Consider the following 13,520-nt stretch of genomic DNA (forward strand, 5'->3'; position numbering starts at 1 on the left):
TCGGCCTTTACCACTAAGGTAGAATCACATTCCAGCAGAGCCAGCGTGAGTATAGACTCCAGAAACAGCCCAAATAATTGGAGCCCTGGCTGCAGCCCTTCTAGGTGACCTTAAGACTTGTCACTTCCCTCAAGAGAAGTGAAGGAGGCGGCTTGACTCAGCTGTGAAGCAGGGACTTGATGCTGATCTGGACCACACAGCTGTTGGTGTCTTAAATCCCATACTTCATGGGGAGGCACTTAGAACAGTTCTTGGTATAAAGCAAATACATGTTGAATCTTAGCTCCTATTAGCACTTAAAATCATTGAGTTTTTACAGGGAGAGAATGATGATTGTGTTGAAGAATTATTATATTCAACTCATGGTTTTCACGTAAACTTTCATCTCCATGTAAAATCTCAAGAAAGAAAGCCCACTGTGTGACGTCACTAGCCAGAGGTAGACGTCTAGCTGCAGTTCAGACTTCTAACTCTTGCCAGCTAGTACTGACCCTGCCGGTTTGTGCTGGAGAAAGTGTTTTTCCTTTTCAACCTTGAAGTTCTCGCTGAGCAGTGTTGATGAGAACCACTCCCTGCTGCCACCTCTCAGAGGCCGTGACCCTCGAGAGGAAGGTGAAGGGCGCTTGGTATGTGAAGGGCGCTGACTCTGAATAGCATATGACCTAGGTGGCCATGAGTGCTGCTGGCCCAAGACCTTGCAAGGGAAGACTCCATCTGTGACAGGTCCTTAACAGCAGGGGTTCAACCGGAGTGCATTCAAATCCTGCTACATCCTGGTCGGCCAGGAGCATGCGCAGGGGAGCAGGAGGCAGAGTGCGTGGGGCTGGACAGGATCTAGCCGGACAGTTTCAGAACCTCAGCTGTCCCTGCCAGAGAGGATTTTAACTGATGATGCCTGGAAGACTGAAATCTTTTCTGGGATATGTTCTTATGGGGACTGTAAATTTTTGATTTTTTAAAAAATATATATAATTTATTTTTATGTTCATTGGTGTCGTGTCTGCATGTATGTTTTTGTGAGGGTGTCAGAAGGCCTGGAACTGGAGTTACAGACAGGTATGAGCTGCCATGTGGGTGCTGGGACTTGAACTTGGGTCCTCTGGAAGAGTAGCCAGTGCTCTTAACCACTGAGCCTCTCTTTGATTTTTCTTTCTTTCTTTTTTTTTTTTTTTTTTCCAGAAAAATATTCAGGTTTCTTAGGACATGGATAAAGATCCAGATAGATTTGGGAGGTGGAATAACTGCCCACTGTTGCTGGTTTTCAACCTGTCTTTAACAGGCATGGTTATCATTTGGTGTCTCCGAGGACAGGTATCTCTTGCTCCCGCCCCTCCGCCTGGCTGAAACCAGGGATGCTCAAGCCCCTGTTTAAAATGCATAATCTTTGCATGTAACCTCCACACGCCTTCCTTTAGATAGACGCAGCTCTAGATCCCTCATAATTATTCCTAATCTGATGACGACATCCTGTGCAAGTTGCTGTCATCCTATATATTTTTATGTCTGTGGAATGATGAGAAACGGTGTACGTGATGGGAACAGTTGCAGCATCCTGGGCCTGACTCAAGTTGGCGAATTTGAAGACCTGCTGCTCTGTGGCCCTGTGTGAGTCCTACCTGAAGAAGACTAGGTGGGGGGTAGTAGATGAGATGAGGGGGGGAGTGGTAGAAAGAAACCTGGGCCAGGAGGCGCCCTGCGCTGGGAACCAGCAGCTTGCCCCGAAGGCGTAGGACAAGGTTTAAAGCCAGGCTGGGTGTCTGAATCTAATCTCCTTTGACATATAAGGTCAGTGGAGGCAGGTGATTCTTCAGAAAGCTGGCATGATAAATAACAAAATGACCTATAGATATCTGTCCTAATGACTCATCGAAGACACCAACCATGACTCCAGAACCATGCAAAATAACAACAGCAAACAGTTACTTTTTAAAAGAAACATGGTCAGAGATTTGGCATTTCCTATCCTTCCATCCTGTCAGGACCCTGGACCTTTCACAAAAGACCTGCTGTTACTTTTCTTGGCATCAGTGTGGGGTTGGGGATTTAGCTCAGTGGTAGAGGACTTGCCTAGCAAGCGCAAGGCCCTGGGTTCGATCCTCAGCTCTGGGGAAAAACAAAACCTATTACTCTTTCTTCCTTACTCCCATGTATGAAGTCATGACTACATAGAAATACTTTAAACTTAAAGGCCAGCAGCATTGCCTTAAGGATCCCTCCATGGTGAGGAAAAGTAACTTCAAGAGAGAGATTTTTATTAGAAAGGAAGGTTTCTAGGGTAAAGCAAATTGGGACTTGGGAGTTGCCAGTGACTTTGATGACTGACCATAGCTGAGATGTGGCATTCCACACTGTGCACCTGATTTTAAAGGGGTGAGATCAGTTTTTTTTAACCACCTACCTTCATTTGTAAACTCTAATGCTTATGCTTAAAAATAAAACATTTCCACCAACAAGCGGGCAGCCTTACTGGTCTTAAGGGTTAGCTGCTTTGGCTTTCCAAAAGCAAAACAGAAGAACTGGATGTGGCAGCCTTCTTGGCATCTCATTTTCTTTACTGGCCCTGAGGAGCCAAGGAGCTACCCCTTATTCTTCCAACACCTGCAGACAATGAGCTTCTAAAAGAGATTGTAGCTGGCCCTGGAAATGACTTTTCCTGGAGTCATCTCCCAGGGTCCCTTTCATCTGCCTCATATCACAGTTTACTTTATACTCTCATTTGTAGATTCTAGCCAGAGGAAAGTCTCTCTACTCTCCTGCTTATTTGTTCTTAAGCATGACTTTCTCTTTGTAGGTGTCCAGGAAACTGTTCCCTTCCAAGCCGGATGTCAGTGTTATTCCACATACCTTAGTGCTCTTGCCTAGGAACCAAGATAAAATGGGACAGGTTTGTTTAGTTTTGTTTTGTTTTTTAGTTCTTGTAGCCAGCACATTTGAGAGGCATCCAAAGGGTGCTTATGTTGGCTAAAGTCAAAAAGGTCACAGACCTTGAGCAGATCTAACTGGCTCTTGATGCCCTGGCCTCATGGGAGAAATCAGAACAACAGACTTGCCCAGAAAGAGGTGACTGCCTGCCTTGTGTTCACACACAGCCCAGGCTTTCTATCCCTGACTCCCAGTCTGTACTATAATACCCAAAGGTAGTGACCACCAGTCCCAATTTACAGAAGAAAACAAGGGCCATCGTAAAAGAACTTGGAGGTCAATCAGGGAAGCGGGGGGACAAGAATGCTGGTTCCAAACCCAGGCTTTTTCCACACCAGCCTGGGTAACCAAGAGACTCAAGAGATGTAAGTGAAATTATTTCAATGAGTGGACAAAGTGTGTCCATCTCGTAGAGGGAGGAGGAAGGTGGTCACATCCTTTCTCTGTAGGCAAAGACCTCAGCTATTGAGAGCATCAGAAGAAAGCTATACATAAACCGTTTTACTTATAACTCTAACGGGAGATGAGCAGAGCCCTGAATATATTCCTCTTAAACAGCATGCCTCTACCCAAGTGCAGGGCACTTGGCCTGATCCCATCCACATTAGTGCAGCTCTAGAGGACTGCTTTCAAGGCACCTTCAATGACTCAGATGGTTACAATTTGCCAGCATTCCCTGGTTTCTGGCTTACGTACCTGACTCATGTTTTCCTTTGTCTGGGTTTCCGTCTCTCCCTTAACCCGTCTCCACTATGAAAATCTAGCCAATTGCCTAGGATCTGCGTGTGTTCCTCTCTCAGAGGTACTTCTACAGTTCTTACAGGAAAACCTCTCAATGTTCAGAAAGGTTTCAATCATCTACTACAGCCCTCAACACATTTTACCTCAATAAACACACTGACATAATTAAAACAAAAGTCTCTTGGGGTTCACCGATGGCTCAGCCACTAAGAATACTTGTTGCTCTTGCAGAGGACCCAGTTTCCAGCACCCACATGATGGTCACAACTGTCTGTACCTACAGTTCCAGAGGATTCAACATAGACAAAATATCCATATCCATAAAATAATTTGTGTGTGTGTGTGTGTGTGTGTGTGTGTGTGTGTGTGTGTGTGTATGTCTCCTTCTAGTCTAACAGTGTTCCAAACCCAGTGAATCCACCTCATTCATCTCTGATGCCCTGTGGTGCACAGCACATGTAGATACAGTTGAATTAAGGTTCCCACAGGCCAAGCCAGGGGAACAACTCAGTAAGAGAACAATTACCTAACAAGCCTAGGCCTTGGGTTTGGTTCCCAGCACTCCAAAACAAAACAAAGCAAAGCATAGAACTCTTTGTTAGAAGCCAGTCTGAGGCCTGTCTTTAGGAAAGTCTCCCGCATCCCTAATGTGGCTTTTGTGAGCCCAGATTGCCCTGCTTGTCCCCCTTTACTTAAAGAAGCCTCATTCTTTCAAGATCTGTCCTCACATGCTCTAGCCATTTTTTTCTGAATTGTGAACCAAGTTCTTGGCACATACCATAAACTGTTGTGAGTCATGTATGGCTATCCTGTATTCCCAATCAGATCAACCACAGAACTCAATATGTCTGAAAGGTGCTATTATTCATGTTACTAAGAATGACTCTCATATTTTTCTTTATTTTTAAAATAATTTTATTTTATGTGCATTGGTGTTTTGCTTGCATGCATGTCTGTGTGAGGGTGTCAGATTCTTGGAGTTCCAGACAGTTGTGAGCTGCCATGTGGGTGCTGGGAATTGAACCCTGGTCCTCTAGAAGAGCAGTCAGTGCTCTTAACCACTGAGCCATCTCTCCAGCCCTGTCTCTCATATTTTGAGCAGGGTCTCTGAATATTCTTTACCTTTCCCGTTCAACTTTGTCTTCAACATTTCTGGGGGGAAGGGGCCACACATGCCTGGAAGGGGCCACACATGCCTGCCACAGCATCCGTGTGAAGGTCAGAGGAAATGTGAGGGACTTGGCTCTCTTTCCGCCGTGTGGGTCCTGGAGATTTAACTCAGGTCATCATTGGTGCCTTTGCCCAATGAGCCATCTTGTGGCCCTAATCCCTTCTTGACACTAAAGAACCTCAGGCCCCTCTAACTGTTCCTCAGCCTGTCCCCGTCCGCGTGCTCTGCTGCTGTCCCCCATGCCCTTGACACTGTCACTGAGCTCCTTCAGGGAAGCCATCACGCGTGCCTCCTTATCTAGAATGCATCCCTAACCAATGTTCTATCGGAGACTGAACACTCCCAACTTCACCAGACAAATAACGCTTTCAAATCTGTTGATGATGAGAATTCTGTATCACTAATCATCAGTTGAGAGTTCTTCTCCTCTCCGTATAGCAACTGCTGGATTATGAATTTTTTAAAATCCAGCGTAAGATTCCTCCGCTTTCTCAAATGGACATCTCAGTCTTTGCTAGGCACGCTTTGCGCTTCCCTCCCGCTCCCTGCCCACACCCACCATGGTAAGCTCTGGTCTCTAGTCAGACTTGTGTCTGAAGAGCCTGCTTTGGTCCAGAGTCACGTCTGTGTCTGAGGGAGCACTGGTCTCTTTCCCATGTGTAGGAATGAAAAACCATGACAGGCCTTGAAGCTTCCCAGAAGGAACTGTCTGAGCCAGTGATTTACAGCCACGGTTTCCTTATTAACTGACTGCCAGACTTCAGGAAACTGGAGCCAACCCAAGTAGGGCCCCTGGCAGCTGCAGGAGCCATAGCCCAGAGACCAGTGTGGAACAGTTGCTGAGAGGAGAGGACTGGGAGGGCTTGGAGTGGGGGTGGGAGGGGGGATTGGGGGTAGTGGGGGGGGGTGTTCTGGAATCCTATAAGCACTCTAGCTAAGGAGGGTGGTTCTGCTTCCTCACAGTTAGCAGACACTTGCATACAGGCCTGTGTTAAAGAGAGACCAAGAGGCTGCTGGATGTCAGCCTTCCTCAATATCTGAAAATATGTAGGAGACAAAACAAACAAAGAACAAAACAGTAATCTAGAGAAATATAGTAAATACAACGTTACTGGAACTAGGTATCTCTTCCTATACATATACATTCACCCATACACACACACGCATCCACACCCTCACACTCATACACATTCATCCATCTACCTCTCACATACACATACACACCCATCTGAGGGAGACCAGCTCCCTCTTTTTCCCCCAGGGTGCTCTTGAGCAGGGAGAAGTGAGAAACCTTTAGATAGAAATATAGACGGAGAGACAGAAACACAGGATAGCCTCAGGAGAGCCTGGGTCAAAACCCACCAGCCCCTTCTGTCTCTACTAAAGGGCTTTTAAAGGAATGCCCGGGGTGAAGCAAAGACCTCCCCCAGCACAGCCAAGTGCAGACCATCGAGACACCTGGTGACCACGCACATGGACCAGCCCTCCCCTAATGCAGCCCTGCTGTGTAAAGCAAGTTCAGATCTCACTAGGAAACCTTTTTTGGCTCCCACCCCGTCTACACACATACACATTCACCCATCCACTCACCACACATGCATACACACCCATCCACCCCACGCACACACACACATGCACACTCACCTACCCACCCCCACACACATTTAAAAACCTCTACTTCCTGACATATAAGAAGTTGAGGACATTATATAGATTTCAAAAGTCCATCTTTTAAACTAATTTTACAACAATAAGTCAGGCAAGTGGCGTTATACAGTGAATAGAGAATTTTGATCTGTTTTACACATGTGTGTCCTAACACTACTGAGCTGTACAGCTGCAATTTTTATGCCTTGCCACAATTAAAATTATTTCATCTTAAACTCAAAGAACAAGAAATACAGAAATAGTCCAATTCCTTCATGAGAGCTTGTTCCCAGGCTGCATGCTCCCTACCCAACCACCAGCCTTCTAGCCTGGAGCGTAGCGGTTACACTTCAATATCCTTCTTCCCGCAGAGACAAAGCAGGGAGACATGGAAAGACGTGAGTTTACAGAGGCAGAAGGGAGAGCTGACAGCCTTCTTGGGAGTCTTCTCACTCAACCCCTGGCCAACAGGGCATTTCTAACATTGCTCATGCAGAATGGAGGAAGTTTCTGAAAATGAAACTACTTGTCTATAGTAAGTCTATTCCAACTTAGGAGTCTACCAGTGACCTGGGGAGGACAGTCATTTCAACAAGCCAATGTGGAGGAGGCCTCCAGCTCCATGGCTCCCGAAGCCTTCCTCCCGTACCCATCCCATCCCGTGCAGTCTAGTGGGGAAGCTGAGCAGTTTCGATAGCCTGCTTACATGCAGGGAAGGGTTTGCTTTTCAGTCTGGCCCAATTTAGAGGGTTTTTTTTTTTTTTTTTTTTTTTTTTTTTCTGGGAGATGACTGAAGGGACAAACAGCAAACATTGTAACTGATGCTTCTTCCTTTAGCTCTGCAAATACTAGAAAGAAGGCGATGTTTCTGAGGTATGAGACAAGATCCTCTTCTTCACACACTAAAACGTACTTCCTTAAGAGTACAGCCTGGAGGTAATGGTGGCCTTGTGCTTGGAACATAAGCTCCCCTAGGCCACCGATCTCTCACCTGGTGTCAACGTTAGTTGCTTGTTACGGCCTCCACACTTGACTTACGGCTAGGCTTCTAGCACCACGTACCTGGCACACAGGTACCTCTCAAATATTTGCCGAACAAACAAGAACAGTGAAATGGGTGAGCTCAGCTGAGGCCAGGGATTGCTGGACTGCTAAGGAAGAGGAGAAAAGGGAGAGAGGTACAAAGGACAGGGCCTGCCAACCTGCTCTATCCATTTAAACGGCCATGCCCCTTGGCATTCCTATCCTTACGACGACGTCTGTATGATTCAACACGAAGTATCAAAAATATTTTCCAGGTCAGATGCTCTTCTTAAAAGTATATTAATTGACCCCCCCATAAATTTATAGCACTCTGCAGCCATCACCATACTCCAGTTTTAGGTTAGTTTCACACCCTGAAATTTCTCTCATCCTCTTCCTGCTTCCACCTTCAGCTCCCAGCTGCCGATGAACCTCTCTTCAGCTCCACAGATTTACCTTATCTAGATATTTCAAATAAATAGAACTGCACATTAGACTTTTAAATGGCTGACTTTCAGGAAGTATGTCTTTGAGATTCACCCATGTTGTAGCAAGTGTCAATAGCGTGTTCCTTTTTATTGTTGAATAGTGTCCCACTGTACAGATGTACAGCACTGGATTTATTCATTTGCCAGCTGATATAAGGCATGGCTGTCCTTGCCTTTTGTCTGTTGTGAATAATGCTGCCTTTTACATCCATGTGCTTGTCTGTGAGTGGCCAGGCAGAGAAAGTGTTCAGTTTGACTACAGACAGTAGGAAGGGTTAAGAAGAGGCCTGGATTTTTGGCTTAAGCAACAGGATGTGCAATAATACCAAATTCATGGAGCCGGGTGCCGCGGAGGAAGAGCTGAGATGAGGAAAGTGAAATCCGTTTAACAGGAGTCACCTGTGATGTGCGGGCACAGCCAGCGGGGCCAGTGTGGTCTTGGGACCGTCTGTCAGCTTCCTCAAAACACCCGACAAACTTACACCATCACTTTGAGCAGCCAGTTCTGCTTTATGATTCTCTCCTTGGGCATAACCCCAACAATGCCCTGTGGCACAGGCTCCTCTCTCTATGAATCTGACCACAGAAGAAATTCATATAACTTCCTAGTAAATGATCCTTTTGGTTTGCCTGGCAATAATAACACCTGCCATGCACACAGCATTTCCTTTTCATAAATTGCTGTAGCTATAAATAACAAAGTGTACCTTAACCACAGTTCAGTGGCACAAATTATATTCCAAGGGCTGTCCCTTGGTCACTACCATCCTGCCACAGAATTCTTATTTTTATCTTGCACCTCTCTTGCCCATTAAGCAGTTTTTAAATCCTTCCACACCCTGCCCCTGCCAACTACCATTCCACTTTGTTGAACCTGACTTCTTTGGGTATATATATGAATGGGATCATACAGTATGTACTTTTGTAAGATTGGTGTGTTTCATTTACCATAACACCCTCGAGGTTCATTCACACTGTAACCTGCAAGGCAATTTCCTTCCTTTTCAGGGTTGACTAATAGGTCACTGTATACATTTCATAAGTTGATGGGGATCTGGCAAGATAGCTGTGTGCTAGTTAGTGTTTTGGTTTTTTGTTTGTTTGTTTGTTTGTTTTTGTCCACTTGACACAGCTAGGGTCATCTGGGAAGAGGGAAGCTCAACTAAGAAAATGCCTCTACTAGATTGGCCCATAGGCAAATCTGTAAAGCATTTTCTTGATTAATAATTGATGTGAGAGGACCCACATCAATGGGCCGTCCCATCCCTGGACAGGTGGTCCTGAGGTGTATGAGAAAGCAGGCTGAGCAAGCCCTGAGGAGTAAACCAGTCAGCAGGGTCCCCCATAGCCTCTGCATCGGCTGCGGCCCTGTTCACTCCCCGCAGGACTGTGAGCTGGAGTTAGGAGATGAAGTACACCTTACCGTCCCCAAAATTGTTTTCAGTCTTAGTGTTTGCTGACAACCTGAGTTCAATGCCTGGGATCCACATGGGTGTGCATTGTTGATGTGTATACACACTCACACACACACACACATACACACACACACAAATATAGTAAAATTAAAGAATTGATATGAGGGTAAATATAGACAAAGTTCTTTATGAAATCCATCTCTATGACAATAAAAACTATAAAATGAAGAGTTAAACAGATCTTTCTTCGACTCAGGCAAGTTGAAATACATGAACTGTCTTTATAATATACAATCACATAAATCTACAGCTATACTGAGTGAGCCCAGAACTTTCTCTAACTTGAAGAAACACTAGGAACTACAGGATTCTTTAGTGTTACACATACAATATAGAAAACAGCGCATTTTTTGGAGGCCTTTGGCCGTATCTCTTTAAATCATTAAATACTTCAGCCCAAACATTTCCTTGGAAAATTCTTTCCTCATAACCCACAGGGTCATGCCGTGACCTGGTTCTGTTTGGTTCTGTGATAAATATGTCTAGCTGGAACTTCATGATGCACTTCAAGTTTTCTGTAATATGCAGGGTCAGGCAGGTCAGAGCTGCTACTACAGAACTTCAGGCCAGCACTTATCAGAGATGGAAGGGACAACATGGGGTCAGGCCGTCACACCTGATGGCAAAGAGAAAGACTACACCAGCAAGGAACAGGGAGAAAGAAGGGTGGAATTTTGTGTTACAAAGGAAGGATGTAAGTAAGGTCCAAGACTCTAAACAAAACAAAACAAAAACAAACACAGATGGACAAAGCAGACTGTTCTTGGAAAAATACCAGAGCAAGGCAATGTATCTATCTATGCTATCAGACTCAGGAAGAATGATCACACATGGTAGGAATTAAGATAATAAACTCGGCAAGCTTCAGTAGCCATGAACACCAGACACACAGGGAAACTGTTGTAGATGTGGCACAAAGCAGGAAGTCCATAGAACACGCGGGCAAGGCTCACCACTCCTGGGATAGCCAACATACAGTTGGGCCTTCCAGCACCTTCTGTTCTCCAAGTGGCTGGTGCTCCTGACAAGACCATACATAGGTCCAGGGTGCTCCAGGAATGCCATAGCTTCCTGGTACACCTGCCCAGTTGCCACACCTGTAACTGGTATGGAAGGTGGGTCAAGAAATTAAACATAAGCTATCTAAGGTAGGGAGATAGGAAATCAAACTGAACTCGCCTGGATGCCCGCCTGGTCACATTGGCTGAGTGGGGCATGAATAAGCAAGCACCTCTCAGGCAGGACTCCTGCCAAGTTGAAGTGATTCCTCCTTTCGAGGCCCAGGGTAGAAGGCTGTTATTGCTCAAGAACACTTACAGTCCAGTCCTATGTTATTATGTTGGCAATAAATTTATCCCACCTAATTTTGAGTGGCATTGGTAACTATAGTAACCAAATAACAACTGTAAAAATCTAGAACCTGTTTAGGGTGGGGACCCTGGTCAATGGTTTTCAGTTTGGGCTCACTTGAATTACCTAGCAAGCAGTCTTTAAACCAAGATTCAGTCAAGGCCCTGGGGCAGGGAAATGTGAAGACTATATTGTAGTATGTACAGAGCTAGAGTTGCTTTTTAGTACGCATGAAGCTTCAGTTTTGCAAGATAAGACATCCGAGATCCATTTCTAATGCACAACAATTTGAATATACTTTGCTGTTGACAATGTGGGAATAGAACCCAAGGCCTTGCACATACTAGATAAATGTTCAAAAGTACTTGACAAAACTAAACTGTCCACTTAAAATTGGCTGGGTTAGTAACTAATGTTATGTGCATTTATTCATGTATTTGAAAAGCAAAGGTCACAGAGGCTCAGCCCTGACTCCAAGTCGACTGAATTTAATTCCTGGGAATGGATTCCAGGCTTCACTGTTGTCATTAATCATTTAATAATAGCACGGACATTATTATCTTTGAAAGCTCTGCTAGCCTCCTCACATGGAGGCTAAAGAGTCAGACTCTTGGGGCTGGAGAGGGAACTCAGGAGGTGAGCACTGGCTGCTCTTACGGAGCACCTGGGTTCACTTCTCAGCACCCACATGGCAGCTTACCACCCATAACTCAGGGGATCCAGTGTTCTCTTCTGGCCTTTCAGGCACCAGACAAGTGATCACTTATGTTGTTAGTTGTTTTTGCTCTTCTTTGGGGGGCCTGCCACCTAGCTCCCAAATAAATCACACACAGAGGCTTAGCCTTACTTATCAATGCCTGGCCTTAGCTTGGCTTGTTTCTGGCCAGCTTTTCTTAACGTATCGCATCTGTCTTTTGCCTCTGGGCTTTTCCTATTCTCTTACTTCTGTAAATGTTACTCTTACTCTGTTGCTCATTGTGTAGCTGGGTGGCTGGCCTCTGATGTCCTCATACTTCTCTGGCTCTTTTTCTCTACTCCTCCATCTCTTTTCTTCCTCTTCTATATATTCTCTCTGCCTGCCAGCCCCGCCTATCCTTTCTCCTGCCTTGCTATTATTGGCCAGTTCTTTATTAGACCATCGGGTGTTTTAGACAGGCACAGTAACACAGCTTCACACAGTTAAATAAATGCAGTATAAACAAAAGTAACACACCTTAAAATAATTTTCTACAACACACATCTATGCAGGCAAAATATTCATACACATAAAAATCAAATCAAAGCATGTGAAAATAAAAATAAGATTATTTGATTGAGAGTCACAGCTATCAGTCAACTATACATTCTGGCTACACAAACTGAAGAAAAATCACCAATCGGGAAAAATACACAGAAATGCTACAAAAGTTCCAACAATGTGAGGCTCACTGAGCTCTTTAGATAGGAAACTGCCTTTTCCAACTAACCTGATTTTACAAATACAAAATGTTTTCTTTACTTAAATCCATAACTTTCTGAGCTGGCAAGATGGCTCAGAGTGTTTCCTGGCAGCCTGTGAGGAGAGCCCATGAGGAAGGACAGAACAGACTCTCTAAGCTGGGCGGTGGTGGCACATGCCTTTGATCCCTGAGCTTCAGAGACAGTGACAGGCAGATCTCTGTGAGTTTGAGGCCAGCCTGGTCCACAGAGCAAGATCCGGGACAGCCAAGGCTACACAGAGAAACCCTGTCTTGAAAACAAACAAACAAACAAGAATTAAAAAAAAAAAAAGAAAGGAAAGGAAAAGAAAAAAAGAAAAATTTGTCCTCTGACTCCCACAAGCACCCCCCGACTCACACACTACACACAAGAATAAGAATACATTTTTCTAACTCAGAAATTTTTGAATACGCTAGTCCATGAGTAAAAGGGTATTCTCTAAAGTTGTAGGAATGCCAATGACCATAAGAATCCCATGCAGCTCACCCACTGTGTAAACCCGGCTTGCTATCTACAGCTGCCAGGAAATGGGAGCCAAGCATGCTCGGGTACAGAGGCCAGATAAGAGGCTGTTTGGACAGCCAGACAAGGTGTCTCAAATCAGCACGGGAGGTAGACTACAGAGAAATAGGAGCTATGAGGCAGAACAAGCCAGGGGTGATGGCTCACTGGAATGCCTTCATCTTGTCCAGAGAGGCCTTCCAAGGATGGTCGCCCAGTGGAACCTGTTTCCAACTTCTCAGACAGAAGCTGGACATCGGAATTTTCCCGTGATATTTTCCAACTTCTTTGAGGAGGGAGAGGATGGGAGGGAGTCTGTTTAATTTAGCATTATGTTTTCTACTTCTTATGTGCTGTTTTTTAGTGTAGGAAACACGTCAACAAGGAACTAAATGAACTGTAAAGGGAAGTCTCCCACAGTCCCACCTCCATAATGCATCTGTTTCCACCTTTTATGTTCTCGTGTTCATAACTTTGCCTATTTCAAGTACAGTGTACGTTTTAATGTGTTTTCATTTTGTTGTTGTTTTGAGACAGGGTCTCTCTACATAGTCCTGGCTGTCCTGGAGCTCACTCTGTAGGCCAGGCTAGCCTTGAACTCACTGAGATCCTCCTGCCTCTGCCTCCCTAAAGCTGGGAGTAAGGTGTGCACTGGTTTCATTTGACTTTTTATAGGTTGCCATTTTTACAGTAAGATTTACATGTGAGAATGTGTGTGTGTGT

This window comes from Onychomys torridus, chromosome 10 (genome assembly GCF_903995425.1).
Source record: "Onychomys torridus chromosome 10, mOncTor1.1, whole genome shotgun sequence".
Taxonomy (NCBI): domain Eukaryota; kingdom Metazoa; phylum Chordata; class Mammalia; order Rodentia; family Cricetidae; genus Onychomys; species Onychomys torridus.